Source organism: Choloepus didactylus, chromosome 4 (assembly GCF_015220235.1).
Source record: "Choloepus didactylus isolate mChoDid1 chromosome 4, mChoDid1.pri, whole genome shotgun sequence".
Taxonomy (NCBI): Eukaryota; Metazoa; Chordata; class Mammalia; order Pilosa; family Megalonychidae; genus Choloepus; species Choloepus didactylus.
Window position 1 is genome coordinate 156,361,801 of NC_051310.1, and position 21,740 is coordinate 156,383,540.

A 21,740-nucleotide genomic window follows, 5' to 3' on the forward strand; every position below is an offset into this window, starting at 1 on the left:
GATTCTGAGACTGAAAGCAGTGAGATCGGATATAAAGTTAATGTAAAAACTGAGGTGGACAATTGAGAAGAATCAAAAGTAAGGCCCTGAAATCCTGAAATAGAGGAACAGATTCAAGAGACACCTCACAGGTAGACAATGATAAGTGGAGGGGAAAGAAAAGGGAGAAATGCTCTACTATCATTCTGGGTCTGTCCATGCCCCAGGGCCTTGCCCTCAGAAATTAATCCCTACTCATTTCTTGGTGCATGGCTTAGGGTGCCAATCTTCCCAAGATATTTTTATGTTTCTATGACCCAAAGCATTAATCTCCAGTGGCAGAATTTCAGGCACCATGATGGACTCATTGCATAGTTGATTGCCCACTCCCATTATTTATGAAGTCCATTGCATGATTAAGTACCCACTACTATGCCTGTAAGCATTTGATTACTGCTTGCATATGAAATCTGAGCTGAACATCTTCAATATTCTTTTTCTACTCTGAATTCTCTTTTCTCCTCTCTTCATGTTGGATCAAGGAGACTCGGATCTAGGGAAAGTCTGTCATAAGTCATTGATCTCCCCATCCAGTCAGAGCCCCTTCCCAGTAAAATCCCTTTGGATATGACATTCCCCACACAACCAGGGACAGCCTTCCCTAGGAATCTTTGGTGGGTCACAGGGCCACCATGCAGCACTGCCCCAAACATCATCCATGATGCAGAGCCAAGCCTCTGGAGGAACTCCCCATGTCTGTGTGTATGTCTGTATGGCCACTGCTGTCCCCAGTTCTCTTCTGTGTAACCCTAAGTCGAGGTGTCTTGGGGTGAGTATCTCTTGATTTCTTTGTTCATTGTCCCTTTATCCCTTTTAAAGTTGTTGCTGAGTGTATCTTGCAGAAGGATGAGTTGTCTTGAAAGAGTGAGAAGGAAAGAAATGAGGAAACTTAGAAGCAGAGGTGGAAGGGAAACTAAAGCCTTTACAAAAGGCAATAAAAGAGAAAGAATTCTTAACCTCCATCAGCCCCAACTCCCAAAATAAGATTGGCCCTAAAGATAGCTATTATTTATCCTCAATTAAAATTTCCTTGCTCTGCAGTCCTTGTGTACAAAATGAAAGAAAACCATCAAACAAACGATGCAGTTATCCTCACAGTGGGAACAATAGTCAAGCAGATTCTGTTCCAAAAATAGAACATCAGTGCTAAGTCAGGAACTCCAAAACTTTGGAGGGTCAACAAACTGAATGATTTCTTGATGGGAGAAGGGCTAAAGGAACGGTAAGCAGAAAAGGGACCCTTGGACTCTTGGATGAGACAGGCTTGCCAGAGAAAATTCCAGCAGAGGCTCCGGTAAAAGGGGCACTCAGAACCAGCTAAGAGAGAGCCCTGTCTGTATCTGTGCAGACTCCAGAAGCCTCTTCACTCTGCCCCTGCCCAGTTTCATATCTATTATTTGATGGGCTGTACCTCTTTCCCTTTTGCCTGAAGTTAAACATCATCAACAGACTTAAACTCCATGATGGCAAAAATCTCAACCATTTTTTGCTTCCACTGTATCCTCAACTCTCAGCAAAAAAAAATTGTATATAGTTGGCACTCGATAAAATTTGCTGAATGGGTGATTGATAGAGTAATCAGTTTAAAATGAACAAATTACTTCCTCCTGCCTATCTTCCAAAGAATAAGTTCCAGTACCAGAAGCTGCCAGGTGAGCAATGGTAGCCACAGTGTGTTCAGAAAAAATGACTGTTCCTACCTTTCCTCAGCCTTCTGTGCACCTGAGATTCCTGAAATTCAGGAACAAGGACCCAAGAGATCATGACCCACCAAATGCCTCTCAACAAAAGACTAACTCCCTGGTTGTTTCCTTTCAGAGAATAAGCCTTCTGGGGCTGATAAGGGAATGGCAGCATTTGGTAAAAACACAGGCCCCAAGTGGCGGAGGGGGCCTGGAGACTTCTCTAAGGGGCTTATTGGCCTTTGAACAAATCAGAATGCATCTTTCGATAGCGCAAGCACAAACCACCCCCAAGGACCTCTTTCCTTTATTGCTGCAGCAACGAAGCAGCCACATGGCCGGTGCAGATAAGGTGGTCTGAGTGCATTGTGCATGCAAAGTAGGCTGCGAGTTGAAAGGCACTGAGAAGAACCAGAGGTGCGCCATGCACCGTCTTCTCTGCATTGTGCTGCCCATGCTCTGTAAGTGGCCCCGAGGGAAATGGGTGAGATGCCCCACCATTTTCATTCCTCATTTCCTATTCATTTTTCTTCCCCAGGTGGCTCCTGCAGGGCTGAAATCACACAGCCATCCAGCATGACCACCGTAATTGGGACAGATGTGAAGTTCCTGTGCCAATATAACATTCCTGATGGTAACTATGACTCTGTGTACTGGTATCTGCAGAAACTTAACCAAAGGCTTACCTATATCTACCATGCCATTAAAGGCACCACAGAATCGGGGCGTTACCAGTTGTCTGTGGACAGAAATTCATCCTCCAGTAAACTAACCATTAAGCAAGTGCAGCCAAGACACAAAGCAATTTACTACTGTGCACTGCAGGCACCATGATGCATGCCGGATATCACACTGAACAAAAACTGTAAGCCTCAAGCAGGCATAAGACAGACACAGGGCATTCAGGATCATCTTGAACTTCCTCCATTCATTCATCAATTCATTCATTCAAAACTAAGGGGTCCTTATTGTTTGCAAATTGATATACTAAGTGCTGTGGGGGGTACAAAGACAAGAAACGAGCAATTCTCAAGATAAGATGCATGCAATAGGTAGCACCTTGTCACTTTTATCTTGCTAAACCATGAGAAGTGAAAATTTTAAATTCTGTTCAATCACTTGAATCTTCCATCTGACAAATAAAAGAGCAGTCCCTGATAACCAGAGTTACAAATGAATTTGACGCACCTACAAAATCAAGGCCAGCAATTAACATTTTAATTACAGACCCTTGAAAATCTACCAACATTTCTAAAAGCCTAATAAAAACCTTATAATTTATATACGTGTGTGTATATATACATATTTATATATACATGAATATGTGAATGCATGTATGTATATATATTTATATATGCATGTGTGTGTGTACATATATTAAAACCTAGTAAATTATATTGATAGAATAGATAGAATGATAGATGATGCTGTAGATAGAGAGACGGTGATATAGATAGATGATAAATGATGATAGATGAGGGATAGAGAGATGATGGATGATTAGATCAATAGATCAATTGATCAAGCAATTGATAGGTGTAGAATAATACAGTGAGAGAACTCAAGTACAGACTCTGAAGCCAGATTAACTCTTATTGACTCATTAGCTATATGTTCTTGGGCAAGTTACCTTGTACCACACTTACCATAATAATATTTACTCATAGGATTGTTGCAAGAATTAAATGGACTATTATACATAACACACTTAGAGCAATGCCTGGCACAGAGGAAGCATCCAGTAAGTATCAGTATCTTATTGCTGATGATGATAACGATATGATGCCAATGATGATTACTACATTTTCATATCTCTAATACTGGTCTGATTTGAGCCTTTAAAGAAGTCGGTAAGAAATAAGTCAGTCTGTTGGACAATTAAATATTCCTTTCTACAGTAATATTCCATCTAGTAGGAACTAAATAACAATAGAAATTCAGAGAAATACAACACAAGAAGCCTTCAGGACCTTTTTCATTGGAGGATGATAAATTATAAAGAGCTTCCTACATTTAAAAAAAAGAGGAAAGTAATTTCTGTTTGACCCTCATAAAACAAGCAAGTATAGACTTTATGAGATATTAAAATACTGGATAAAGTGGTGGAATAATTTATAAATGTAGAGCCAGAAATACAATTAAAGTTGTTTATGAACATAATTATAAATAAGGAATTAGTTCTATCAACATATCAGGCACACTCTGTGACATGAAGCTCTCACCTCCAAGGAGATTACAAATCAGGTCAAAGTACACCATACCACCTCACCTTATGGCATTCTAAGAAACTGTCAAATGAGGATCAGTCCAAAATTCTGGAAGTGAACAGACTCTACAAAGCCACATCTACATCAGTCTTTGCTTATTCAAGGAACCACCCATAGAAACCCTTTGGTGTGAACTGCTAAGCATGAGTGTGGGCTCTCCCTGGTTTCTTCATCTGAATATACAAGGTCTCCTGCCGCTAGGGATCCTGGGTTTATTCATCAGTGGAAATGCTAATCCTCTGCTTTCTCATTTGCAGCCAACATCTGTACCGATGTCCCCTTTGCCTGTCCAAAGAGCAGCCCTTCTAGAGCAGAGGATAACACAAAACAGGAGGGTTTTCTTGGGATAAAGAACTGCAGATGGATCCTTTGCAAAACCTGGCTTTGGAGCCAGATTTCAAAATCTGCACCCTGATGGCACAGGCATAGACCAAAAGACCTTTTAGTGTGTGCCTCTTCCTACTGGGCTTGGTCTTCCCCAGGGCACCTCAGGGTATTGGTGACACATCTCCTGAAAAGCTGACTGTTAATGTGGGGGACTCAGGTTTCCTTAAGGATATCTATAACTCTGGTAACCCCACTGTGCTCTGTGCCATTAAGAAACTATTCAGTAATTCCTCCCCAAAGCCAAAGTTCAAAGACCAATTCCATGTCACATGCAATAAGGGAAATAGGGGCTTCCATGTGACTCTGTCTCCCAAGAGTCTAATTCTGCCATTTATTACTCCATGCTAAGAGATTTAGGAAGGCAAAAATCTTTCTTCCTTTTCAAAATCCCCTACCGTAAAAGGTAAAGGAAAGCTTGGGGTAAGAAGAACAAACCCATTAGAGAGCTATGGGTTGACTGGCTAGCAGTGCCCAACAGTCAGTTTCCTCACGGTGATTCATAAGCACTGAAAGGAAAATTGCCATGGAGCTGATGGAATATCTGCTAGTATCTGTCCCAACCACCTCATCATCAACCTGGGATCCCTCCAGTCTCCTCATAAGATCCTTGAAGAACAGTCATAGAAGCAAAGGAGAGCAGGAAGGTTAAACTAGTTAACAAGTGTTCACCACGTATCTCTGCCATTCTGGGGCTCCTATTGTAATGGGGCTCGCAGCCTAATAGACTAGCCAAGCCAGGCACATGTGGGAGCAAGAGAAATCCTTGATTATAATAAACACAGGCATGTTTCAGGAGGATAGGATAGAGTGGAATTAGTATCTTTCCATTTCAGGATGAGTTGGATGAAGGGAGCCAGGAAAACATCCTAAAGGAATTAAACCCTAATCTGAGATTAAATATGGAAAAGTTAATTTATTTACACCCCATGGCCCCAAGTCAGTAACAGAAGCAGAATGACAATTCAAAAAAATCCCAACTTGCCTCTATGCTGTTTTGCTCAGCAGCTGCTCCATTCGGTGCCACACAGCTGGGTAAGTGAGTTGCAGATGGAATATTGGCAGCCAAAATCTTTTTAGAGACAAATGACACTGTGATTTTCCTTGACACGCATTGAAATTCCTCATTAATTTCCAAAAATATCTCGCATTTGCTTTAAAACAGCCAGTGGGGCCCAGGCATTTCAGTAAAACAAATCAGAGAAATCAAGTAATCTCCATAGTCTGAGCATTCAGAGCCCAAATCAGTCAGCCTAAGGAGAAGAATCACTTGCTCCCTCACTGAAGGCAGTCTGAGGACACCCAGCAACAAGGTCCTGAGTAACAGTGTCCTGCCCAAGGGCAAACACAGATGCGGTTTCTCCTTCTTTCACTTGCTTCCATCCCTGTTTCTCCATTGCTTGTCCAACCAGCCTGTGCCAGTGCAGGAAAACAAGAGAGCAAAGGTGATGAAAAGACAGAAATTAGAATCAGGGCAAACAGCTGATAACTGTCGTGACTAAACAGAGATAAACTGTGGGCTCACATCAGAGTCTGACTTTGCTGTTACTAACACTTTACGTGAGAAGTTCAATGACTAAGGGATAAAGCAAGGAAAGGGCTTTTCTTCACTGAATTTTTTTTTCACTCAAAAACTCAAAGTGCGTGGGGAGAGAGTGGATTGTTTTCTCAAATCAAAGGTAAAATAGGCCCTGAAGCTTCCAGTAAGAAAGAAAATGAGAAGTTCTGGCACTTGGTCCCACTGATATTCAAGTGATCCGATGGATAAATGTTTGATACAAAAGACCCCAGGGTGGCAGAGGACATCATAGAGAAGACACTAAGCTGGGCACAAAGTAGCTAGTATGGCTTGGTTTGATTTGACCTTGGAGTCTTTTTAAAGACTTTTTAAAGTCCTCAAATTCTTTCTTCATTCCATATGGATAAAGAAGACTAGGTTCTAGCTTGTTTCTGGCATCCAACCTTAGCTGCCAAAGACAGTCTTTTTCCTGAGGGCATAGAAGTTATTGACACAGCCCATTCATCTCTGACCATGGCTCCGTTCAGCTCATCCATTTTCCTGCTCAAAGTCCTGTAGACAGCCTAAAATTGCTCAGCTGACACATCCTTCCCTCAGAGGAATGTTCTGTGCCAGGCTTGAAATTACCAGCATTGCATCTCCCCTGCTGAATACGGCTCAGACAGGGAGTTAACCTCTCAATGGAAAAGCAGATGAGATGAGGAGAAAAATTAAACATCTGTGATGGATCTACAAACGTGTGTCAGGCACAAGAATAAATGTTTCACATGTAGTTTCTCATTCCAACTTCACAACATCTCTGCAAGGTAACTACAATTTTCAGATGGATGAGGAAACCAAGACTTGAAGATCCATCTTGACTAGGGACTGGTAAGGTACAAAGTAAGATTCAAACCCAGGGCTAGTAGATCTGCAAAACCAGTGCTCCTTCTGCATATGGATAGTATGAGCAGTGATACCAATGGGTGATATCAGAATTTTAGCCACAAGCTATTGCAAGCAGGTTCTACCCAGGTTGGAGCTACAGAGCTGCTGTAGGGTGCCCCGCCTCTCTCTACACCCAAAACAATGTGTAAAAGTCCTGACTTCTCCAGGTTTTGGCCTGGGTTGCTGGAACATTCCTTCCTAATCCCGGTCTTCACTAGATGAGCTTTCCTCAAGGCTCCTTGAGAGTCAGATGATTCTAGATAGAAATTCTGCTGGGACTGGCAAATGTCTGCTCCGCTCCTAATATCAGCAGACTCTGTGCTGGGAACCAGGAATGCAAATATAAGTAAGATACGGTCTCTGTCCTAAAGAATCTTCAAATCCAATGCAAGAAACAAACAAATTATCAGTCAATTAAAATAGAGGTGTAAGTGCCAAGACCCAACAAGTTCAGGAAGTCCAGGTAGGGATGGGGAGGTGGGGAGAAGGTAGGTATGGTTTCTCCAAGAAGTAGAAACAGCCAGTACAAAAACTGGCATATGAGACTGTATAGCACAGCTTCAAAACTGGAAGTATTTTTGAGTGGCTAAAGTAGTCAGTGCAAGCAGGGAAATGTCCAAAAGTGAGATGGGAGAAGGAAGCAAAGCAGGAGGTCATATAGCCACGGCAGAGTGTGCACGCTCTCTCAAGGCCAACGGGAGCCACTGAAGGAGTTTCAGCAGAGGTGTGACCTGACCCCGTTCAATCTGAAGCCATTTGATGGCTGCTTGGAGAATGGATGAGAAAGGGGCAAGTGTGGGAGCAGGAAGGCCTCTTGGAATAGTATAGCAATAGTCCAGGCCACAGGTGGAGGATATTGAGACCAGGGCAGGGAGAGCACAGAGGAGGGGATGCACATGGATGGTAGCTGGAGGCAGCATGACCATTACTTGCAGACTGGTTTGCTCTTTTGTGCCTCTGTGCCTTTACTCGGAGTTTTCTCTCCTGGGAATGCCCTTATGAAGCATGCTTTGCCAAAGTCCTCAACTTGGGGGACTCTCAGTCCAGGGTTACCTCTTCTGAATATACCAAGAAAATGCAGTTCTTTCCTTGATGCTCTAGGGGCTCTTTGTATGCACCTCTTTTATAGCACTTTGTCCTTTCTAATTGTTGTGTGTCTATCTCCCCAAAAAGCTGAGTTTTTTAAAGAAAGGAACCATGTCTTGTCCACTTTTATGTCTCCCAAATAGTATCTGGTCTGCAATAGATAGTTAGCATGTTTATTGAATAAACAGCCAACCCTGTGACCTGTCACGTCCTATCTTAGAGGAAGTGACTAACACCAAACCACCTTTGTAACAGACAAGACTTCTCTCATGGGCAGACAGCAGGGACAGCCAGAAGAGCACCAGCATGCTGCAGTCGCCCCCCCAGGGAAGCCAGGCTGTGGATCTGTCCCCTCCTTTACCTCACCGTGTTCCATTCAGGTAAGGACAGGTCTCTCTGGGCCTTTTTCTCTTGGGGAAACATGCCTAGTGTCTAAAGGGAAACCATTGCTGTGGCACTGGCTCCAGGACTCCTCCCTTGGAAGGAAGGAGTCCTTCACAGCCTCTCTGACCTTGAGATTTTCCTTTCAGGAATCTCACTGGATATAATTTTGGAACTAGAAGTCAAAACTCTGACAGTACTAGCTGGGGAGCCTGCTGCCTTTCGTTGCAGCATAACAGGAGGGGACTTGAAGAACTGTCGAATGAGCTGGTATAAGAAGAATGAAGATAACTCCCTAATTTTAATATACACACCAAGCAACAATTATAATGATATAAGGAATAATTTCAAAGGGGAAGTTGATGTTTTAAAAAGTCAATTCACACTTGAAATTCCAAAAGCAACAACAAAAGATGTAGGGACTTACTACTGTGGGTCCGATACCCACAGTGCTGCGGTTCTGTCTCTGATCATCTCAGAAACCCAAGGGTCAAAACTAAGGTGGCAGATCCAGCTAGAGACCATCTTTGGCTAAAACGTGCACCACACTTGAGATGAGACCACCCAATAACCTCAACAGTAACAACTGATAAGAGAGTCCAGGAGCTGAGGAGGGAAAAGGGCCTTATCTTTGCAGCTGGTTTAGAGGGATTTCATCAGTTGAGGAGGGCAGAAGAGGCTGTTAGGGTCTGGGCACGGAGACCAAGGGGGCCTGCACCTGTCTCTCACAAAACCTCTGAGGAAAGTTTGGAAAAAAAATAATCTTCAGTACTGAAAAGTCCCTGTCGTTGTGGAGGCAGGCTGAGATGAGCAGAGTTTCTGCTATGAGTGCTGTAGCTCATTCCGAAGTTTTTATTGTGAAAGCACAAGCTAGGTAAAGCAAGGACGGTTTTCCATTACCACCAAAATCAAACTTCCAAAGCTGTTAGAGATAGTTTTAACTCTTCCTTTCTATGAAGAAGGATGGATAGAGTCATTTTCTGAAATGCTTCCATTGCTATGTCAGGTATTGAATACCTTGTATCCTTCCCTGGCTACAGAGGAGTCCTGGGGTCCCATAGGGGTGGGCAGGGAGAAGTAATGCACAGGCCTCCTTCTCCAAGAGAGATCTTGGAGGCAATACTTGTGGTAATGTGGGATTTCTGAGTTGATCATAAATCAACTGAATAAAAAAGTAGGTTCTCAAGACCCGAGTTGAAACGAGTGAACCAAGAGTTTCTAGGATAGCAGAGAGCCAAGAATATGGAATGGGGAATCAAGGCCTAGGGAAATCCACTAAGCAGACTAGTGAGCAAGAGGGCTTAAAGATATAAACATTTACTACTTATCGAGGGAGTATTTTTATCCTGTTAACTATAGTAGCCAGCTCTGTTTGCCTTCCCAAGTATATGCAATCTTCCCTCCATATAAAGTCAATACTTAGGCATTAGGACACAGAGCAGACATGGGTGTGAGAAATAAAACTAAAAGCCTTCTATTCAATACCGATGCCTTCTAATCAACATTCCTTCCAATTCACCATTATCTTCATCACTCATATATTTATAGGGAACTTGTATTCATGGCACTGAACATCACGGGAATAGAATAAGTTTTAAGGCACATCTATTCTTAACAATGTATTTACAATTTATTTCTTAAGGCAGGGCATTAGAAATTTACAAAAAGGGATTACAAAATAATACAAGAGCACACGTACTGTATAACAATGGGTGCTACTGACTTCATGTGCAGTGCTATGTGATTTTATGAAGGCACCAATCACCATGAGAAAAGGTTATATCATATAACACATTGTCTATTCTGAATGTGTCACAGACTTGAAGAGTTTCTTATTACCACATCCTGATATTGCCCAGGGAGTATATAGATAGGGCCAAAGAAGGAAGTAAGACTCCAGGAAGTCCAAGTTATGACCTCCATTCTGAACAATTAAGATTTTCAACAGAAAATTAGAGTCATCAAATTTTAGAGCTGGAAGTGATCTTAAAGGTCACTCAGAAATCCCTCATTCAATTTACCTGTTCATAAAATATTGATTGCATAAATGATCTTCTGGTATCCATTCAAATATTTTCAATGACAGTTATTATTTTCAAAAATCATTTCCTACAACCAAATCAAAATCTGCCCCCATAACTTCAAATGTTATGTCTTATGCCTTCTGGAGTAACCCAAACTAAGCTCCTCATTCACATATTCAAATATTTAAGGCAGCTAGCGTGTTCAGTCCCCAAGTCCTCATTTCTCTATACCCAACACCCCCAACTATTCCTCATGCCTAATAAATTTTAAACTCCTTGAGAGAAGAATTCAAGCCCAGTATAGGTTTCTTTTCCATAAAATTCTGTCCAATATATTTTTATGTTCTGTGAGGTATCTAACACATAATGGGTAGTCAGTAACTATGCATTGAATATGTGAATTATTATCTATGCATCCAAGTAACTGTTCATCATCTCCAGTTAGGTGTCTCAAAGGTACTTCAAATGACCTCCAAGACTAAAATCAAGATCTCCTTTTAAAATCTGGTCCTCTTCTAAGTTTGCCTCAGTGAATAGCACATCATCTCATACCCATCCACTCCTCTCCATCCTCCTCTACCACCACCCTGATCCAAACTACCATTTTCTCCCTTGAAGCATCTGATTAGCTTTTGGAATGAGCCATCTGGTCTCTGTTACCTTCCAATCTCTCCTCTCTACAGCAGCCAAAGTGATCTCTTCAAAATATGAATATGAGCATGTCTTATCTCTGATTAAAAACCTTCCAATGACTTTCCATTGCTGATAGGGAAAAGAACAAAATCTTTAAAATGACCTCTAAAACCCTGCACAGTCTGGCCCCTACTTACCTCCCAGCCACACTTCTCAACCTCTCTCCCTTATTTAATTTTTATTTTTATTTTTATTTTTTTATTTTGTTTTTATTTTTTTATTTATTTTATTTTATTTTATTATTTTTTTTTAATTTTCCAAAATCCTGCCCGTCAGACTTTCTTCCCATTGTTTGAATGCACCAGCTGCCCTCCTACCCCAGGGTCTTTGCACATATTGTTCCTTCTCTATGGAACACTTCTCTCATCCCCTAATCACCTGTTTAACTCCTACTTATCCTTTGGATCAAGGCTTACACATCAATTCCTCAGATCCTCAGAAAAGCCTTGCGATCTCCCAGCAAAGTCACTTTTTTTGTTTTTTTAAATATGCTTTCACATATCAGTTTGTAATGATACCTCATTAATAAGATTAATATTTAACTAATGTCTATTTCTCACTAGTTTGTAAGTTCTGGAAGATCAAAGAGCATATCTGGTTTTGCTTATGCTTGAATCTGACAAATAATAGATGCTCAATAAATGTATTTGTATGAATGAATGAATGAATGAATGAATGGGTGAATATGAGAGATTTTCCAGACAGCCTGACCATTCTGATTGTTCCTATCTAGAAAGCCTTAACCTGTCAATGGCCTTCATAAGAGGGGCGCCAGGACAGGAGTACCTTCACTCAATTTAAGCACTAGTCTTCTAACAGTTAAGTTTAAGATTTAATTTACTTGTTACCCTGTGCAAACACACAGTCCACTAAAAACCCCAGATATTTATCATACAAATAGCTGTGAAGCCTGATCCACAATTGTACATATGGTGAGATTTTTAAAAAATAAATGCTTGTACTGCTGTGAATTTTCATTTTTTATGTCTGTACTTAATATTCTTGAGTAGATTTTTGAATCATTATCTTTGAACCAATTAATAGCTAGCTATCTTTTGCAGCTCTGTGTTATTCACAGTCCTGGTGAGAATACCTTCTAGTCCTCCACCCCAGCTGTTATAAATGTGCACTTGAAATCTGTCTTCAAGATAGCTGATCCATTAATCAACATTTTTTTGACACAGTTGCTCAACTCACTAGGAATCGACTTCTGTCCTCAGCCTCATTTCTCCACCCTTTCCACAATGATGTCACAAAAGACTTTGTGGAGTGCCTGGTAGAAATCAATATATGTGTATCTATGGCTCCTCCTCATAAAAGTTCAAGCAACTCCTCTGTTTGTCCTTTGTTAAGTGTCCTTCCATCTTTTGCACATGTCATTTGAAAATCCAAGCCCATCAGAGAACTCCTTGAGCAACCACACTGGTTTATTCCTTAAAATTGTTTGTAATCTTCATCTATAGAGACTCTCAAGGTGTCTTCCCTTTTAGAGTCTCATGTTATAGAATCATATGTGTCATCTTCTCTGAATCTTTTTTAACTTCCCTTTGTTTGATAGCATATGCTTGCCTATGCTTATTATTGTAACTCCTGATTTCATGATCACGTTCCTCTGGGTTTCTATCATTTTTGCTTCAACTAGTTTTTCCTTATTGGTCAAGAAAGAGCTGAGTGTAGCAATTCCTCATATTGCTTACTCTACCTTTCGAGTAACAAAGTTTATGAAATTCAGATCAAGAGGCTCTACTTTGACCAGAATGAAATCTCAAGTGGATATATGATATTCTAGACCCTCCCCCGACAGCAGGCCTCCCTGTAAAGGAACAGCTTCCCTCTAAATCTTAAGAACTCCTGAGATAATACTGAGGTCCTCCCAAACCACAGAAATTTCCCAGAATTAGGCTATCCTTTGAAGGCTCCAGGATGCAGTAGGGTTCCAGCCTTTTTTTATAGTCTCATTTTTCGGTGATCTTGGAGAACACTAAGTCACCCTGAGCCGGAGGTCACAGATTCTCAGAGGCCGCTGATTTCCACACACCCTTTAGCTGTCTGGCACACTCAGATCCCAATCTCAGCACCAGAGACTGAGCAGGGCCAGAGGATCCTCCATAGGTCTAAGCCAGTTTCCACACTGGAGCCTTGGAACAGATCAGCAAAACCTGCCCAGAAATTCTGGCCAGCTATGGAAAAATTAGAGGGGGAGGCCCATGCGGTTATTAATTTCACAGTGACTCCTGGCTGGGCTTATGATGAGCCCTTTTGGGGTTGGAATTTTGTATGGATACTCTTGGTTGCTATGCTATTAAAATACACAAGTCTATAATACGAAAGTCTATAATCATGGGGATTCAGAGCCTCATCCCTCAAATATGTGTTGAACATAGACAACATTCCTGGTGCTGTGCCATATGCTGAGTTACAAAAGCAACCAAAGCTCAGTCCACAAGGCGCTCCTTCTAGGGGAAGAAACAGATATGAAAATGCAGACTTATTAACAGAGGGAGGAGCCCAGAGTTTGAAAACATAGAGAAGGAAGTGATGGCCTAGGGCTGGGGAAGGCTTCTCAGAGGAGGTGACATGAGCTCATAACAGAGAAAACACCTGCTCCCCTGAGGTAAGACATGTTTGGAGGTTTCTTAAAATGACCTGGGAAGAAAGATGAGCCTCCTCAACAGCTCCCACTATCCCCACTCTACACACACACATGCACAGGCACACTTACACACTGATCCTTGGCTATGACATTCACAGTAAAAAAAAAAAAAAAAAAAAATGGTGAGAAAAGAATGAATCCTGGAATAGACGAAGTCTTGTCTTGTGCGGAAGCTAACATCTATCAGAGCTTCTATGGGGGTTCCTTAACCACGGGTATAGCAAATTCCCTGACAGTTAAAAGTTTAGAGATTTCTAAAATACTGCTATTGCATACACCACAAAGCAGACCAGCTACAGTGGTATTGTAGGGTAGAGAGGATAAAGGATTTTTAAAAGGAAAGAGGTAGGGGAGAGGTAAAGAACATTTTTCCTTGAATGATGATCTCTCCCTTGAACATTTGGTTCTTATTAAAGAGCCCTCCTCAAATACAGAGATTTCCAGAATTTGGTGCTGCTAGGGCAGTGACCTCCTCCCATCTTGCTAATGGGAACTGCAAGGAAATCTGGAGAGACTATTAAGAAAGTAATGCACACTACAGGGAGGCAAATAAAGCCAGTGGGATTGCCCGTGAACTTTCACTTCTGTGTATTCTTTGCTTTCATTCCAGTTTGAAATATTGGGATTTCGTCTCAGATTTGCCCGCAACTTATAGCCTACAATAGATCTGTAAGTCTTGATCTGGGACTGCACTGAGTTGTTTCAGTTCATGAAGTTGTTTTTACTTGGAGCAAGAGTATAATTTTCTCCTGTGACATATAAAAAAATTCAACTGTAACAACCATTCTGATTCTTGATTCTTCTCTGGAGTGGTCCGGAATGAAACAGCTCTTATATTCATATCAGCCTTCCATATTTTCTCTTTGTTTTGGTCAACTCTGCTATGCTAAGAAACAGCCCCAATATCTCAACATTGAATATTTATTTTTTGCTCTTGCTTTTACTACAAGTTGGTGACTACAAGTTAGCTACCAAGCTGTGCTCCATGTGTCCCCTCATTTCAGAACCCAGACTGAAAGATAAGTCACTGTTTGGAACATGCTTTTCTAATGGGAAAGGAACAAGAGAGTTGCTGGAAGAAACCCAAGATGCCTCATAAAGCTTCTGCTCAGACACAGCATATGTCTTATTCACTCACTTTCACTGGCCAAAGACCTTCTCATAGCCAAGCCCAAGATCAATTGGGCAGGGTTTTGTACTTTCCTCATAAGAAGCACTGCAGGACACATTGCAATGAGCAGGAATTGATAATCCTATAACATGGAAGGGGGAAACCAAATACTTCAGAATAATGCAACCTACCACTCCTTTTGACTCTACCCATGTTACTTGACTCCATCATAGGGAATTTCTTCCCCATGTCGATGAAAAAGGGATTTGATATGATTTTTTGTCTTAGAATTGTTACAAAACTCTTGGGGAGCATTTGCCAAATTGTTCTTTAGAATGTCACTGTCCCTCAAGATATTAATGGTTGCCACACAATTAAAAAGGATTCCACGGTCAAGTAACCATGGGGAATGCTACATAGTAATAGCCCCCAATTAATATTCACAATTCTTATTATCATATTAAATGCTCTCAGAACTCCTGCTGTAAAGAAACCAACTTAACACAGGATTGGGATCAGAGAATTCTTTTTTTAATGGTACAACCATTAACATCTCGTGAGTTTCCACTGGCACACCTACTGTAAAGGGTTATCGGAGAATCACCTTGGTGTGATTCCTTATGCTTCCTCATTTCTGCACATACAGTTGGAAGGAAACCTAATATTGTTGAGAGGTGGTATGCATGAGGCCGACAGGTCTGCACAGGCCTCCAGAAGGAGGCTTATATTTATTGCTAAGAACAAACTCCATGTCAGGAATCTGAAAATGCTATTCAAATACTACCCTTTGCCTACTGAATAAGTACAAAAACCTCAGATTGGCTTTTTTGCCTTCCTTCCTTTATGCAATAAATATATCTTGAGTCCTGCTCTGTGCCAAGTACTGTGCCAGGCATTGAGTACACAGGTGTGAGCAAAGCAAATGTGTTCCCTACCCTCATAGACTTTTCAGTTTAAGATGAGAGAAGACAGACATAAGACAAACATACAAATAAACAGATGATCACACAGCCTCCTGGCACTGTTCAAAGCTATTGGCCATCCATTCCTTCTTGAAATGCTTTCCACACTTAGCTTCTGGGATGCCACACTTTGCTGATTTTGCTCTACTTCCCTGGCCTCTCCTTCTCAGTCCCCATTGCTGGCTCCTCCTCCTTTACTTGGCTTAAAAATATGGGCTCCTCTTCTCTTCTGTCTGTGTCTGTCTCTAGGTGATTTCATTCATTCTCACAGCATCAACGTCCATATATGTGCTGATGACTTCCAAACATATATCTCCAATGCAAAACTCCTCTGTGGATATAATCTCCCCACAATTGAGCCACCTTAGCACTTACCTCTCTTGGGTCATTTCATGTGTTCTTTCTTTTGCCATGATTGCTTAGATACTTCCCTTACCCTCCTCCTAATTTATAAACCCCTTGAGTGCAGGAATCCTTGTCTCTTTCCTCTTCAGTTTCCATGGTACATTGCATAGTAAGTGTTTAATATATGATTATTAAATTTAATGTTCAAACTGAAGTTCTGCTTTAGGGATCACCAAGACACAGATGTAATGAAAGGGAATATTTTATTTAAAGAAATAGTGCCTCATCCTTCTTTACTTCCAAATGAACAATCTCAAATGAGAGAACAGACTTACATACATTGGCATGACATGAATTCTTAAATTTTAACATGCTAACTTGAGCCAATACAATCCCCTGTGGTCCAGAATCTACTGCAAAAGCTTCTTAGATTGGCTACATCCACACACCCAATCTGGCGATGCTGTTATTTTACAGCCATGTATGACTCACTCTTCACAATAGCTCCCTCTTGCATCTACTCATGACTTTAAAATGAAAAGACAAAAAAAGAAAGGTGGCAAGGGGCTAGCCTAAAACTCTCCCAAGCCAACGATATCAGCAATTCAACTCCTTCCTTCTGACTTCTCAGTTTGGATTCAGGGCCAAATAGGAGGTCAAAGAAGAAGGCACCCCAGATTGCAGAAAGATGTTTCACCAGCAGCTCTAATGAGAGCATGAGGCAACTAACTGCATCTCTATTCCTGCATCTGAATTTTGATCCTGTTCTTTTCCAAGTCTCTCCCAAGGCCACTCTACCAGTCAAAATCACCTAGGTCCTGTACACCCTTGGGGGAAAAAAAAAAGAATTGCTAGAACTTAAGTAAGTATTGTCTAGAGAAAAGCTAAGGGTCTTCTTAGACTAGATGAAGTCTGATGAGCCAGGGTACAATTACCGCACAGCGAAGTCCTGATCATGATGTGGACACTGTTCCCATTGCACAGCCCCTTCATGTATATCTCCAGAAGCTGCTTTTTCTCATCTTAGTTGCCCTAAAAAATGTTTGTCCTTGGTCTCCACATACTTGCAGCTTAGGGTTTAGTTAATCAATATAAGACAAAAATTGTCTGAATTGGATGCCTTTTGCAAAAATGAACATTTTTCAACTGTCATAGCATTTTAAACTATCCATTTTCTTTTTCTACGAGTGTTTCCCTTCCCTATAACACTTCTCTGGATAAGCATATAATTTGTACCATAGTATTTATTAACTAGGAGCCCTCTGGGACAATGGTGGCATTAGGGATTCTGCTTACATTGGTATGCTGTCCAGCTGAGTCCCCAGCCACATTGTGAATCAACACAAACACAGCGACTCTGATTTGTGAGAAGAGGCAAACTGCTTGCATCCTAACATCCTGCTGCTGTGACCCTCCGCTCAGCCTCCGGGTCACCAATCTGGGATTTGAGCTGGCACTTGTAAAAATAAGGTATTCTGACAGACTCGGTTGAGTCTTTCACCAAATCCTCTTTCCCCATGCTCTTCTAGTCTACCTTCTTGGCATGGGCCATTCTATATGCAACTTTTGTTACCTTGCATCCCTGATTTTTCATCATAGCCTGGATGCTGCTGTCAGTTTAGACTGATACCTTGTAATTTGTCCAGTACCATGATTTCACTCAGAATGTTATTTCAGTTTGATTGATGTGAGATTGTTCATCATGCAAGGGCAGTCTTGCTGCACATAGCATTTCCTTTGTCCTCCTTTGGTAACTTCCCAAGTTCCCACAGTCTCTACTCAGTAATGCATATGTGCTAACTCTCAGATGACTTTGCAATTAAAGCCCTGTCAACTGGGTCATTTGTAATTCTGTTCAATAATCTTTTCATTTACTCATACTAAGTATTCATTATGCATGTCAGTGTTAAAGGTATTTTAACTTGTCATATACACAATGTATGTAATAGCACTTGCCTTGTAAACTAGACTTTAACACCATAGTACCAAGGTGATGGTAAAACAGCCCCTGTATATGGTATCTCTAGTCATGGCATCCTTGTCCCTATATCTGTCCCACTTTCTACCAACTACTTCAAAATCCCAAATTACTTACCAGAATATCAGAGATGCACTGGTTGTGGCAATGGGGCAACAGCAGATGCAAAGTGGGTGAAGTTCCTGGGATGTAACAAGAGCACTGGATTACAGTGACCAAACATCCCACTCAACTACTAACTTTTACACTTAGTTTATTTAGGATCTCTCTTCTTCTAGCCCCAAAGCTACTCCCATGATCACCTTCTTACCTGCACAATTGCGTGCCCAAAAGTGCCCAGAGTGATTCCACATTTCTATTCCACATTTCTATTCTATTCTAGTTCCTCAATTAGATCTGTGTCTTTAAAGCTGATCCCATGTTTTGGCATTCTTTCATCCTCATTCCTTTTTCATCCCAATCTGTGATAAAACTAAGCTAAAGCTCTTTGTCAGCTCAGAGCCTGTGGAACTGTGTCTGGGCAACCAAAAAGGAGCTTCGAGGATGCAAGCCTTCACTGGTAGCTGTGGGAGCCACCAGTACAGAGGGTCAGGCTGTGCTGTCAGGGGGCCCCTTGCACCCCTCTCCTGAGGGAAAGAGGGTGAGACTTTTCTGTCTCGGCATTTCCCCTCCTCTGGCAGCATAAATGCAACCCAGAGGACAGGGTCACCGCACTCTATCCCAGTTGAGGTAAAATGTGGGGTCTCATTCCCAGAGAAGCTTCCACTGCTCTCTCCTTCTTTTGACTGGAGAATAAAAGGCTCAGGACGAGGCCTTTCTTCACTTCCCTATGGAGTATGAGGGGGGTGGAGAAATTGACCTAAGGATCTGGGATAGCCCAGCAATGTCACCACCCCCACCTTGGGGCAAAACTGGCAGGTTGGAAGATATGATGACTTTAATTCCACAGCTGCTTAATTCTGGAGCTATAGAATCTAAGTTTCCTATAAGCCCTGAGACATCCACACTCTACTTTTTGGTAAGCTTCCCACCACCAAAAGAGAAAAAAAAAAGCAGTTATATTCTCCTTATCCCTCTCCCCCAGCCTTACTCCTAGCCAAGAACCTTGAGCAAAACTCTTTTCTTCATTTCAGAGGAGGAAAGTGGGAATGTTTTTTCTTATGTGCAGAGAAATACTACAAAGGAGGAAGAGCTTCACTTCAGGCCTTTTTAAACTAATTACCCACCTGCTCCCAATCCATGTTTTTACCTCTCTGTTGGAGGTTTATTGGATGGAAGTACAAAATTACCATTGTTTTGTTTTTGCTTATTTATAGCTGGGCTTCTGCAAACCAAGACACAAGATTATTTTATTGTCAGCATGAAAACCTCTGTTTTAACCTCTCTGTGCTCTCCCTGAGGACAGCCAGGCCCCCACGAGTCTTCCTGCAAGGAGGGCAAATCAAAGAGGGTTTCTATATCCAGAGGTGGCGTAACCTTACATTCTACCCAGAGCTCTCTCTGTGGCAGCAAATCATTGTGAAGTCAGCAATTCCAGGAGAAATCTGCAATTCCAGGAGAACTGGACAGAATGTCATTCACCTCCCTTGAAAAATAAGTAGCCACTTCAGGAAACTGGATGCATTTTCATTCCTAATAGCAGGTCCCCTTGATTACTGTGGTCTTCTATGAACCTGGAAATTACAGGACAAAAACAAAGGAGAGAAGGGAAGGGGAGAGGGAGAGAAATAGAGCACAAAGTTGAAATCTAGCAAAAACCCATTACCCTATGAGTTTGATGTGCTGCAGGCTGCATTCCATCTCCCAAACACCCAGTGATGTGTCCAGTGTAAGGAATCATGGCCAGAGGGCTCCTCCTGGCTGAATTCTACCTCTCAGAAGAGAGCTGGATGGGACAGACTTTGGGTCTGGGAGGACAGACTTTGGGTCTGGGAGGTCAGGACAAGATTAGGGTGAGAACCAAGAGCAACAGATTTAGCCTGTTTCAAACAGCACAGAAGGACCCAGAAGGACAAGGACTCATTGATTCATGCAACAAGTACTTACTGAGCACCCTCCAAGTGCCCAGCACTGTGGCAGAGCTCAAGGGAACTGGAGCATAGCTGATGTGGACCTAAGCAGATGCCCACACCCCCCAATTCATAAAAGGCTGGCAGTGGACAGTCACCAGGAAGGAGAGCAATTGAGTGTCCACACCGGTCATGAAGGAAGGATGAGATGAAGAAGAACGGAAGGGCTCAAGGTCATGGGTAACACCTGGTCCCAGGCTTTGCCTTGTTCCTTGAGGACAACAAATGTAACACCCCTGAACTGGACTACAATGTTAATTATTGTTTTGACAAAATGATTCTGTTATGCAGTGGTTTTCAACCCTGGCTGCACATCAGAGCTACTTAAGGAACTTTATAAAATCCTGATGGCCAGCCCTCACCCCAGACTCTCTGGGGGTAGCACCCAGGCTTCAGTATTTTTTTAAAGCTTCCCATTGTGCAGCCAAGATTGAGAAGCACTGCACGGAAGTGATTGTCCTAATCACCTCTCCTGCTTTTCTCTGCCTCCATATTCCTCTTATCTAAGCTCTTATATTTCTTTTTTATTTTTAGTTTGTTCTACTTTGTCCTTCTAGCAGATAATTTGATAATACTCCATTAAATGTTTTTCATGCTTTATTTTGCTTTTTCTCATTTAATTTTCATTGCCTGCTCCACTTACTTCATCTTCCCATTATGTTTGTTTTGTGTTGTGTTTTTAGTCCAGCATCAACATGTCCAGGAAGTCTGACAAGGGTAGAATGCTATAGGAGACATTTAACTGCCACTAAAAATTAGATCCTACGCAATAACATTTTCAGTTAAATCCTGTGCTAGACTTATGAGCCCCTGTCCTATGGGAGATTGACATTTTGACAATGTAATACCCCCTTCCTAGAAAGCAACTTCCTCGGTGTATAATAAAGATCCAAAATGAATACATTGCAACAAAAAATAAAAGTAACATCCACAAATGGGGGAAAGACGCATTAGCAGTCTGAAGCTAAATATCAACATCCCCCCTGCCAAATTCTTGGCCCTGCTCTGGGAGTAGGATGATGCCATTGCTGGCAGAAAGAAAAGGATCCAGACTCTCTGTACAGTGAGTGAAGCTGTGGGCAGAAGATCTGCTGATTCAGGTTTTTTTTTCTCATTATCTGCAGGCAAAGCCCAAAAGCACATAAGCAGGTCACTGAGAAACTGAGAATCAAGAGGAAGAAGAAACAATCAGAAGACGATACCAGAAAGGGATCCCTTCTGTCCTCCCAGGGAGTCGTGCCCCTCACGCCCTGCTGACCTGCTTCCTGGGCCTGGGGAGCACTCGAGAGCCAGAAACACCGAGGCTAGCACAGCACTCGGCACACTATAGAAATCAGTGGGTGTTTGCTGAATGATTGAGACATGATTCCCCCAGTGAAATTCCTATACTGGGACAGTTGCTAGAAGGACTGAAATGGTAGGCAGCTCTGCAATCTGCACTGTCACTTCAGCCCCTTGATACTCTGATGTCTCTTCAGCTTCTCCACCTTCCTTTGACCTTGATTTTGTTTTTCAAGAATCAAGCCAAACGACAAGCGAGGAGATGAATAATTATATTTTGTAGTGGTATAAGGACCCCAAATGGCTCCCTGACATTTACAGTCCAACAAGGAGACATCA

General features: G+C 41.9%; 1 protein-coding gene and 1 gene segment (V, D, J or C); both read left to right on the top strand.

The window, feature by feature from the left end:
* Window positions 1-21,740, top strand: part of LOC119532271 — a 456,157-nt gene that overhangs the window by 123,061 nt on the left and 311,356 nt on the right.
* The window catches only part of LOC119532285 (immunoglobulin lambda-1 light chain-like), a 62,188-nt gene continuing 48,701 nt past the window's right edge, over window positions 8,254-21,740 (top strand). The window contains exon 1 of the mRNA XM_037834516.1: window positions 8,254-8,284. The gene's annotated coding sequence lies outside the window, so the exon portion shown is untranslated. The remainder of the gene's footprint in view (window positions 8,285-21,740) is intronic.